Raw genomic sequence first — 12,585 nt, 5'->3', positions numbered from 1 at the left:
GCTTCATTTGCACATTAAACTTTGGGAAGCACTGTCTTCAGTAGTTCATTGACATTCTGGAGTAACACAGAGCAAGTGTTAGATAAGTTACAATCCTTTTTTGGCTATGTCCTTCACTTCTAATTTTTGTTGTTGTTAAATTCTTTTATTGGTACATTGTAGGTATACAACACAATTACATTTCTCATTGGGAATTGTGTCTTTACATAATGTATCTTGGTTCTTATTTTTTCCCCATTCCTAGCCCTCCCTTCACCCCCTCCACCCTTCCCTATTTACAAAGACTTTATTTCCATTTTTTCCATTTCTCATCATTTTTCCTTTCCCTTCTTTCCTTTTCCCAGCCCCTCCCACTACTTCTACCCCTTTGGACATTTTCTTCCTATTTTACATTATTGATTATTCATTCTAATCATTGGTACATTTTAGGTATACAATATAATGACATTCATCATTGGAAATTTGCACCTTTACATAATCTCTCTTGGTTCTTATTTTTCCCCCTTCCCCTGCCATCCCTTCAACCCCTCCATTTCTCCCTATTTACAAAGATTTTGTTCCTATTTTTCCATTTTCTCATATTAATCCCATTCCTTTCTATCCTTTCCCCTAGCCCTCCCACTTCCTTCCCCTTTGCCCCTTTTCTTCCTATTTCACATTACCTATTATACATTTTAGTCCTTATTTACACTTTCAGTTTCCCACACTACAGAAACTATTCGGTATTTACACATGTGTGTCCTATTTATTCCTCTTAAGAGTATCGCCTCAATGTGCATCCACTTAGCTATAAATATCTATAATTTCTCATTTTTTATGGCTGAGTAGTACTCCATTTTATTAAAAAACCACATTATCTTTATCCAGTCTCCAGTTGATGGGCATTTGGGATGTTTCCAAGTTTTAGCTATCACAAACTGTGCTGCTATGAACATGGGTGCACATATATCACTGTGGTATGATTCTTTTAATTCTTTGGGGAAGATCCCCAGCAGTGGAATAGCGGGGTCAAATGGGACTTCCAGTCCTAGTTCTTTGAGGTATCTCCATACTGATTTCCACAGTGCTTGCACCAGTCTACACTCCCACCAGCAGTGGAGCAGGGTTCCTCTTTCCCCACAGCCCCACCAGCATTTGTTATTGGTTGATTTCATGATAGCAGCCATTCTTTCTGGAGTGAGGTGGAATCTCAGTGTTGTTTTCATTTGCATCTCTCGAATGACCAGTGATGTTGAACATTTTTTCATGTATTTATTTGCTATTTCTACTTCTTTGTGTGAGAAATGTCTGTTCATTTCAGATGCCCATTTTCAGATTGGGTCTTTAAATTTGGGAGGTCTGATCTTTTAAAGTTCTTTATAGATTTGAGATAGTAGACCTTTGTCTGAGGAAGAGCTGGTGAAGATTTTTTCTCACATTGTGGGTTTTCTTTTCACACTGTTGGTGATTTGTCTTGCTGTGCAGAAGCCTTTTAATAAGAAGAGATCCCATTTATTGATTGTTTGTGCTAGTTCACGGGCAACTGAGATTTTGTTCATAAAATCTTTTCCTACACCAGTGTCTTCAAGAGTTCTACTTAAGCTCTGTTCCAACTGGTTCAGAGTTTCTATTTTAATATTTAGATCTTTAATCCATTTTGATTTTAGTTTAGTGCATGGCAAGAGATATAGGTCTAGTTTGAATCTTTGGCAAGTTGAAGCCCAATTTTTCCAGCATCATTTATTAAAAAAGCTATCTTTCCTCCAGTGAGGGTGTTTGACTCCTTTATCAAAGATGAGATGGCTGAGTGTGTCTGGCATTGTTTCTGCATCTTCTAATCTGTTCCACTGGTCCTCAGGTCTGTTTCTTTGCCAGTGCCATGCTGTTTTTATCACAGTAGCTTTGTAGTAGAGTTGCAGGTTGGGGATTGTGATACCCCCTGCCTGCCATGTCTCTGTTACCTAGAATTGCTTTTGCTATTCTGGGTCTCTTCTTGTTCCAAATGAATTTTTGGATTGTTTTCTCGAGGTCTATGAAGTATGCTGCTGGGATCTCAATTGGAATTGCCTTAAATCTATATAGCAGTTTTGGAAGTATGGCCATTTTCACTATATTAATCCTTCCTACCCAGGAGCAGGGGATGTCTGTCCATTTTCCGATATCATCTTCAATCTCTCTTTTCAGAGTGCCATAGTTTTCAGAGAAGAGGTCTTTGATTTCTCTCATTAGGTTGATTCCTAGGTATTTCAGTTTTTTGGATGCTATTGTGAAAGGAATTATTTGCCCTATTTCTCTCTCAGTGAGTCTGTCATTTGTGGAGAGGAAAGCTACTGATTTTTGTGTGTTGATCTTGTAACCAGCTACTTGACTGAATTTGGTTATTAAGTCTAGAAGACTTATGGTGGAGTTCTTGGGGTCTTCTATATAGAGTATCATGTCATCTGCAAATAATGACAATTTGACTTCTTCATTTCCTATCTTTATTCCTTTTATTTCTTTCTCTTGTCTAATTGCCATGGCTAATGTTTCCAGAACTATATTGAACAAGAGTGGTGATAGTGGACATCCTTGTCTTGTTCCTGATTTTAGTGTGAAGGATTTCAGTTTTTGACCATTTAGTATGATATTGGCTGTTGGTTTTTCATAGACGGCTTTTATCAGTTTGAGGTAGAGACCATCTATTCCAATTTTTTGTAGGGTTTGTATCATAAATGAACGTTGGATTTTGTCAAATGCTTTTTCTGCATCTATGGAGATAATCATATGGTTTTTGTCCTTGGCTCTGTTGATATAGTGTATTACATTGATTGATTTGGGTATATTGAACCATCCCTGCATCCCTGGGATGAATCCCACTTGATCAGGGTGTGTGATCTTCTTGATGATCTTCTGCATTCTGTTTGCCAGTGTCTTATTAAGGATTTTTGCATCTATGTTCATTAGTGAGATTGGCCTATAGTTCTCCTTTTTGGTTGGGTCTTTCTCTGCTTTGGGGATCAAGGTGATGCTTGCTTCCAGGAATGAATTTGGGAGTATTGCTTCCCTTTCAATTTCATTGAAGAGTTTAAACAGTACTGGCAGCAGTTCCTCTCTAAATGTTTTGTAGAATTCAGCAGTGAAACCATCAGGGCCCGGGATTTTCTTAGTTGATACATTTTTAATTACATTTTCAATTTCATTGGTTGATACTGGGTTGTTCAGAATTTTTAGGTCTTCTTTGTTCAACTTTGGTAATTCATATGTATCTAGGAACCTGTCCATTTCTTCTGTGTTTTCCATCTTACTGGCGTATAGGTTTTGGAAGCAGGTATTGATGATCCTCTGGATTTTTGTTGGGTCTGTTGTAATTTCACCCTTTTCATTCCTAATTGCATGGATTTGGGCTTTTCTTTCCTTTTTCTGATAAGGTTGGCTAAGGGTTTGTCAATTTTGTTGATTCTTTTGAAGAACCAACTCTTGGCTTCATTGATTTTTTGTATCATTCTCTTAGTCTCCATTGCATTGATTTCTCCTCTGATGTTTATAATTTCCTCCTTTGTATGAGCTTTGGGGTTGTCCTGCTCTTCTTTTTCTAGAAGCTTGAGGTTCAGCATCAGGATGTTTAATTGGGCTCATTCTGTTTTCCTAATATGCATATTCACTGCTATGAATTTCCCTCGTAAGACAGCTTTCATTGTGTCCCATAGATTCCAATATGTTGTATTGTCATTGCCATTTAATTGAAGGAACTGTCTGATTTCTTCTTTAATTTGCTCTGTGACTCATTGGTTATTCAGAAGTGTGTTGTTCAATTTCCATGTGTTTATGAAATTTTTTGAGTTTCTTTTGCTATGGATCTCCAATTTCATTGCACTATGGTCTGATAATATACAGGGGATAACTTCAATTCCTTTGCACTTACTTAAACATGTTCTATGTGTGAGTATGTGGTCTATTTTGAAGAATGACCCATGTGCAGCTGAGAAGAATGTGTATTCTGATTTTGTGGGGTGGAAGACTCTGTAAACATGTTAAGTTCATTTGTTCAAGAGTTTGATTGAGTTCTAATATTTCATTATTTATTTTTAGTCTAGTTGATCTATCTATTTGTGACAGTGGGGTGTTGAGGTCCCCCACTACAATTGTATTAGTGCATATATGACTTTTCATGTCCGTTAGTATTTGTTTTGTATAGTTGGGCACACTAGTGTTTGGTGCATAGATATTTATGATTGTCATGTCTTCCTCTTGGATTGTTCCCTTTACAATTATGTAAGTGTCCTTCTTCATCTCTCTTAATCAGTGTTGGTTTGAAATCTACTTGATCTGCAAAGAGGATAGCTACTCCTGCGTTTTTTTGGGTTCCCGTCATATGGAGTATTGTTTTCCACCCTTTAACTTTCAGTCTATGAGTTTCCTTTTGAATTAAGTGTGTTTCTTTTATGCAGCATATTGTTGGATTTTGCTTCTTGACCCATTCTGCCAGTCTATTTCTTTTGATTGCTGAATTGAGACCACTAACGTTGATGGTTATAACTGAAACGTATTGACTTGTCATTGCCATGACTTTTTCCTTTTGTTGGGTTCTCCCCCTTTACATTTAATTTCTTGTCATGCCAGATGGGTTCGTTCTGCTTTGCTTCCTGGGGTTGTGATCCTCAATGTCTGTTCCTAGGATATTGTGTAAAATTTTTTGGAGTGCTGGTTTGGTATTCACGAAGTTCCTAAGGTGCTCTTTGTCATGAAAGTATCTTATTTCTCCATCCATTTTGAAAGATAGTTTTGCAGGGTACATCAATCTGGGTTGGAGGCTATTTTCTTTTAGGGCTTGGAATATGTCACTCCAAGCTCTTCTTGCCTTGATGGTTTGTGTTGAGAAGTCTGCTGTGATTCTGACGGGCTTTCCTTTGTGTGTGATTTGTTTCTTTTCTCTGACTGCTTGTAGAACTTTGTTCTTCTGTTGAGTTCCTGGAATCTTAACAATTATATGCCTATGTGTAGATTTTTTTTGATCAAGGCTATTTGGAGTCCTATATGCCTCACTTATCTGTATGTCAAGCTCTTTTCCCCTGCTTGGGAAGTTTTCTGCCGCTATTTCTGTGAACAGTTTTTTTTTATGTCATCTCCACTCTCTCCTGTTTCTTCATTGACTCCAATCAGTCTTATGTTATTCTTCTTTGCATCATCTAGCAGCTGCTGGATTGATTTCTCATGTTCCCTTATAATTTTGAAGCAATTTTTCTTTTCCTGGTCATTAATTGCAATCTTATCTTCTATATCTGAAATTCTGTCCTCACCTTGGCTCATTCTTCTGTGTAGACTTTCAGTGGAGTTTTTCATGTCCTGGAAATCTATTTGCATCTGTTTTATGGATTCCATTTGTTTCTTATGTTGGGATTCCATCATGTTCCTGAGCTCCTCTCTAGATTTATTAATCATGTCTTGCACTAGGAGCACAATTTCTCCTGTTACCTGAAAAATTATTTCTGATTTCATTTTTTCCAGATCCCCTTTTGTTGCCAGTTCAGTGGGTTGGGTCCAGGTGGTTGAGTATCAGAGTGTTCCATCTCATTTCCCTTTGGGGTTGCTGTAGGTGATCTGGAAGTCTGGTTTTGAGACTTATTTACATGTTTTCTCATTTCAACTGGGCGTGGGCTGTTGGCACCTGCACGGATTACCTCCTCTGAGCTGGGAGAGGTGGGACAGAGGTCGGGACCAGTGGTAGAGATGGTGGCCCAAAAGCCCTTTTGTCTGGGCTGGGAGCAACGGGAGGGTTGGTGGCTGCGAAGCCCCTTCCTTTGGACCAGGAGCAGTGGGAAGGTGGCTCAGAAGCCCCTACCTCTGGGCCATGAGTTGCAGGAGGGATGGTGGCCCAGAAGCCCCTTCCTCTGGGCCAGGAGTGGTGGGACAGAAGGTGGCCCAAAAGCCCTTTCCTCTGGGCTGGGAGCAGTAGGAGTGATGGTGGCCTGGAAGCCCCTACCTCTGGGCCAGGAGCGGTAGGCCTCAGTACCGTGGTCTGGTGGTCCGGTGTCCTCTGTGTCTTTGTAGTGTGGAACCAGGTGGCTGTACAGAGGAGCAGGGTGGGGGGGGTGTCCAGTGGATTGTTGCTGGGGCACGGGCTGATTCGATGTGTTCCACGTGACTCCTGTCCTTCACTTCTTGGAACCTAGTATACGTGCTCTTGGGTCAACTTGAGTAGTATTGTTTGCCCCTCAGTTATGAGCACTACTTCCAGACTGGCCACCATCCCATACCAGCCTTGTGTTGTAACCTTAAGCTGGTGCTTGGCTCTCTGTATTATTTTGAAATCTGCTATTCATTCCTAGTGTTCCTTTACCACAACTAGCAAAAAACAGCTCCCAGTCAGCCACACGACCATGAGGGTAAACAACTAATATTCTAGTATTCTACAACTAATATTCTAATATTCCAAGTGAATTGTATTACTCAGCTGTGATGTTCAATAGGTTAGGAGTACTAAATAGAATATGCACAGCACCTTTGCTGCATGTAATGGTCACATTCCTTTTTGTCTTTGAAACACTGCTCTTTTTTTTCTCCATGGTTATGTTGTGCTTGATATGGGATCACTTCTGGACTAATATAGTTGCTTTCTTGAAAGGCAGGCAACCTGATTCTGAATCTTTGTGGTATTAGCCACTGTCAGAATGCAGTGGTCAGAGATCAGACCATTGCAATAGGCCTAAGACAGAGATTTCTGTGCAGGCCATTTATTTTTAAGTACTCCCAGGAACAACATTTATAAAGGAGTGAAGGGATCATGATTGAGTAAAAAGAGAAGCAGAACTTCAGTGTAATCACAACAGAGGACTCAGATGTTTTAGTGGGGAGCTATGGAACTTGAATAGTTCAGACTTACATTTTTAAGACTTCTAAAAAAAAAAGACTTCTGGTTGTCACCCTTTGCAGGCTGTAGTTGCTGCACTATTCATCACCATCAAAATTGGGTGGGGCAGTGCCAATAGATGTCCTAGGAGATCACCTGGAGATCAAATATTGCATAAAATCACCCTGTCTCCTAATGGCTGGAGTCAGTTGGCCACACTATGATGACTCCTTTCTTTACCTGGCATCTTGGCATAAAAAGTCCAACAAGACTGGAGGATAGCCATAGTGTAGAGTCCAATAGGTATGAAGTAATAGTCCTGAGTTCGATCCCTAGTACCAAAAAAATAAAAATAAAATAAAGCAATAGTCCAGAAATTAGTCCTTACATTTATGGTCAATTGCCTTTCATTGAAGGTGTCTAGGTACTCCCATGGGGAAATGATAATCTATTCAATAAATAGTGCTGAAATATTTAGATAGTCACATGTTAAAAATGAATGAGACTCTACTTCCCCCACACATAAATTAATTCAAAATTAATCACCGACCTAAATGTAAAATCTTAAACCATATGATTTCTAGAAAAAAACCTAAGACAAAATGCTTATGACCTTGAGTTGAATAAAGATTTCTTAGGTAAAGCAACAAAAACAGAATTCATAAAAGAAAATATTGACAAACCAGACTGTAAAATTTAAACATTTTGCTCTTCAAGTGACACCACAATAAGATGAAAAGACAAAGTAGGAGAATATATATGCAAATTATATATATATGATATATATGATAAAGGACATGTATCCAGGACATATAAAGAACTCTTATATATAGCTTAATATAAAAAGGCAAACAACGCTGTTGAAATATCATCACCAAAAAAGATATATGAATGGCTCATAAGTACTTGAAGAGATGCTCAATATTAGCAGCCATCAAGGAAATGAAAATTAAAACTACAATGAGATAATACTATACATTCACTAGAAGAGCTATATGAAAAAGGTTAATAATACTGAGTGTTGGGGAAAGTGTGGAAGGGCTGCTATACATTGGTTGAGGGAATGATACAACCACTTTGAAAACTAATTCAGTGGTACCCAGCACCCAGGAGAAGGTTCCCGGGCCACCATAGCACTGCTTCCAGCGAAGAGGAGGTGAACCACGTGGGTGTCAGCAGCACACACACACCCCCGCCCCGTCAAAATGAGAAGACACCTGAACAAGCCTCAAAACCAGACTTCCAGATCACCTACAGCAACCCCAAAGGGAAATGTGATGAAACAATCTGATACTCAACCACCTGGACTCCCTGAACTGGCAACCAAAGAGGATCTGGAAAAAATGAAATCAGAAATAATTTCTCAGATAACAGCAGATTGTGCCCATAGTACAAGATATGATTAATAAATTTAGAGAGGACACAGATAAAAAAATAGAGGAGCTGAGGAACATGATGGAATCCCAACATAGGAAACAAATGGAATCCATAAAACAGATGCAAATAGATTTCCAGGACATGAAAAACTCCATTGAAATTCTACACAGCAGATGTAAGGACAGAATTTCAGATATAGAAAATAAGATTGCAATTAGTGACCAGGAAAAGAAAAATTGCTTTAAAATTGTAAGGCATCATGAGAAATCAATCCAGCAGCTGCTAGACGATGCAAAGAAGAATAACATAAGACTGGTTGGAGTCAATGAAGAAAGAGGAGACAGTGAAGATGACGTAACAAATCTCTTCACAGAAGTGATGGCAGAAAACTTCCCAAGCAGGGGAAAAGAACTTGACATACAGATAAGTGAGGCATATAGGACTCCAAATAGCCTTGATCAAAAAAAATCTACACATAGGCATATAATTGTTAAGATTCCAGAAACCCAACAGAAGAACAAAGTTCTACAAGCAGTCAGAGAAAAGAAACAAATCACATACAAAGGAAAGCCCATCAGAATCACAGCAGACTTCTCAACACAAACCATCAAGGCAAGAAGAGCTTGGAGTGACATATTCCAAGCCCTAAAAGAAAACAGCCTCCAACCCAGATTGAGGTACCCTACAAGACTATCTTTCAAAATTGATGGAGAAATAAGATACTTTCATGACAAAGAGCACCTTAGGAACTTCATGTATACCAAACTAGTGTTCCAAAAAATTTTAGACAATATCCTAGGAAAGGACAGTGAGGATCACAACCCCAAGTAGCACAGCAGAATGAATCCATCAAGAGTGACAAATTAAATGCAAAGGGGGAGCATCTGACAAAAAGAAAAAGTCAGGATAATGATAAGTCAGTATGTATCAGTTATAACCATCAATGTTAATGGTCTCAATTCAGCAATCAAAAGAAATAGACTGGCAGAATAGGTCAAGAAGCAAGTTCTAACAATATGCTGCATACAAGAAACACACTTAATTCAAAAGGAAACTCATAGACTGAAAGTTAAAGGGTGGAAAACAATACTCCATGTGACAGGAACCCGAAAAAAAAGCAGGAGTAGCTATCCTCTTTGCAGATCAAGTGGATTTCAAACCAAAATCTGAAACGCTTCTGGTCCCAAGAATTTCAGATAAGGGATAGTCAACTTGTATGTACAAATCTATTATGAACACGTGTTTTCGTTCCTCTTAAGTAAAAACTTAAGAACAGAACTGTTGATTCTTAACAATAATACAAGTAATTTCTATATTATTTTCCAAAATGGTTTTATCATTTGATAGTCACATTAGCAGTATTTGAAAGTTCTAACTGGTTCACACCTAAGCTGACATCTGTTCTTTTAAAACTTTTAAATTCATCTCCCTAATGAGTGTATAATACAATCTTGTTATTGTACTGATTAGTATTTTTCTGATTCTAGTGTTGCACACCTTTCCTTGTGCTGTGCTGGCAACTTATCATCTTCTTGTGTGTACTTTTTAATTAGGTTGTCTATTAATGAGGTGTAAGAGTTCTTTATATATTCTGGCCATAGGTTATATGTATTATAAATATGGTTTAAGGACTACTTTTCATTTTCTTAACAATGTCATTTAAAGTTCTAAATTTTGATGGAATCTCATTTATCAATTTTTTTCTTTTATACATCATGTTTTTTGTATCCTAGGAAATTCTTGCCTACCCTAAATTCGTGAACATTTTCCTTTATAATTTCTTCTTAAAGTTTTATAGTTTTAGTCTTTCATATTTAGCTTCATAGATCCTTTCAAGTTATTTTTATGTATGGAAATAAAGGGTTGAGGTTAATTCAGATACCAGGTGTTCTAGTGCCATTTGCTGAAAACACTATCTTTTCCTCTACTCTTGAGTTGAGTTTATGTTCTATAAAATGTTAATGTTAAATAATCTTTCAAAACTCAGTGGACCATATATGTGTGGTTCTATTTCCAGATTTTCTGTTTTATTCCAATGATCTATATGTCTTTCCTTACCCCAATACTGCCTTGATTACTGTAGCTTTAGAGGAAGTCTTAAGATTAGGTAATAAGGGCTGGGGATTTAGCTCAGTGGTTCTGCCACCTGCCTCGCAAGTGTAAGGTCCTGAGTTAGAACCCCAGTACCAAAAAAAAAAAAAGAAAAAAAATTAGGTAATAAATGTCTTCCAACACTCTTTTTTTTTCTTTTTTCTTTTCTAGGTCCTTTGTACTCCTACATAACTTTTATTTTATTTTTTTGCTTAAATTCTTTTATTGGTACATTTTAGGTATACAATATGTTTACATTTATCATTGGGTGCTTGTACCTGTACATGATGTATCTTGGTTCTTATTTTTTCCCCATTACCTGTGCATCCTTCATCCCTCCATCCTTTCCTATTTACACAGATTTCATTTCCATTTTCTTTTCTCTTCTCATAATTTTTCCTTTCCATTCTTTCCTTTCCCCATCTCCTCCCACCACCCCTACCCATTTGGACCTTTTCCTATTTCAAAGTATCAATTATTAGTTATTAATCCTTTTAGTCCTTATTTACACTCTCAGTTTCTCACACTAGAGAAACTATTCGGTATTTACACATGTGTGTCTTATTTATTTCACTTAAGAGTATGTCCTCAATATGCATCCATTTAGCTATAAATGACTCTAGTTTCTCACTCTTTATGGCTGAGTAGTACTCCATTTTATAAAAAACCTCTACAGCTTCTTTATCCAGTTTCCAGTTGATGGGCACCTGGGCTGTTTCCAAGCTTTAGCTATTACAAACTGTGCCACAATAAGCATGGGTACACACATATCTCTGTGGTATGATTCTTTTAATTCTTTTGGGAAAATACCCACCAGGGAAATAGCTGGGTCAAATGGGACCTCCAGCCCTAGTTCTTTGAGGTATCTCCACACTGATTTCCATAGTGGTTGCACCAGTCTGCACTCCCACCAGCAATGGAGAAGGGTTCCTTTCTCTCCACACCCCTGCCAGCATGTTATTGATTGATTTCTTGATAGCAGCCACTCTTTCTGGGGTGAGTTGGAATCTCAGTGTTGTTTTCATCTGCATCTCTTGAATGACCAGTGATGTTGAACATTTTTTCATATGTTTATTTCCTGCTTTTACTTCTTTGTCTGAGAAATGTCTGTTCATTTTCAGATGCCCATTTTTGAATTGGGTCTTTGAATTTGGGGGGTCTGATATTTTTCAGCTCTTTATATATTCTAGATAGTAGCCCTTTGTCTGAGTTACAGCTGCTAAAATTTTTTCCCACATTTTGGTTGTCTGTTAGCTCTGTTGGTGGTTTCTCTTGCAGTTATCTGAGTAATTATTTCTGATTTCATTTTTCCCAGATCCTCTTTTGTTGCCAGTTCAGAGAGTCCAGGTGATTGAGTATCAGATTGTTCCATCTCGCTTCCCTTTGGGGTTGCTGTAAGTGATCTGGAACTCTGTTTTTGAGGGTTGTTTATGTGTTTTCTCATTTCCACTGGGTGGAGGGTGCTTCTGGCACCCACGCAGCTCACCTTCTCTGCCCTAGGAGCCTGGGATGGAGGTGGGGAGCTTCCTTCTGGGTTCTCTTGCAGTGCAGAAGCTTTTTAATAAGATGAAATCCCAGTTGTTGATTCTTTTTGCTAGTTCCCGTGCTACTGAGGTTTTGTGTACTCCTACATAACTTTTAAATTTCAATATCAAATTCTTCATTTATAGCAAGTATACATAGACCTGAATTTTTATATATACCTTGTGTTTTCTAATCCTGCTAAATTCAAATACAAGTTCTTGGGGCTCCTAGAGATTTCTTAGTATTTTCTCTGTAGATGATCATTTCATCTACATATAAAGATTTTACTTACACCTTGCCAATCCTATGCTAATTGCTTCTTTTTATTGCCAGACTATTTTGGGTTGGGCCTATGTTTCAATGTTTAATGGACAGATGAAGAGTACACATATCTGTCCTGTGTTTTTGCTGAAGTATGGAGTACATGTCTTATCCGTTGAAAAGGCTCTGTTCTACTTCTAGTCTCCTGATAGGTTTTAACATGAACAGCTGTTGAATTTAGTCCAATACGTTTTCTCCAACTACTGACAGGATCATATGGCTTTTTCCTTTCCTCTGTTAAAATGATGACTTTCGGGGGTGGATCTTCCAATGCTGAACCAACACTGCCATCCCTATAATAAAACCACTTTCTATATACTGCCAGATCTGACTTCTAATAGTTTGTTTTGTTAAACAAATTTTTATCTATGTTCATACTTTTTTCTTCTATTATCTTTATCCAGTTTTAGTATTAGCACAATGTTGATTTCCTAAAATGAGGTGAGAAGTGTTCCTTCTTTTTTCTG

Source organism: Heterocephalus glaber, unplaced genomic scaffold (assembly GCF_053883595.1).
Source record: "Heterocephalus glaber isolate CG9 unplaced genomic scaffold, H.glaber_assembly_v1.0 deba00001481, whole genome shotgun sequence".
In the NCBI taxonomy this organism is placed as follows: Eukaryota; Metazoa; Chordata; class Mammalia; order Rodentia; family Bathyergidae; genus Heterocephalus; species Heterocephalus glaber.
The sequence above is the reverse complement of the archived record's forward strand: the minus strand, read 5'-3'. Positions refer to the sequence as shown.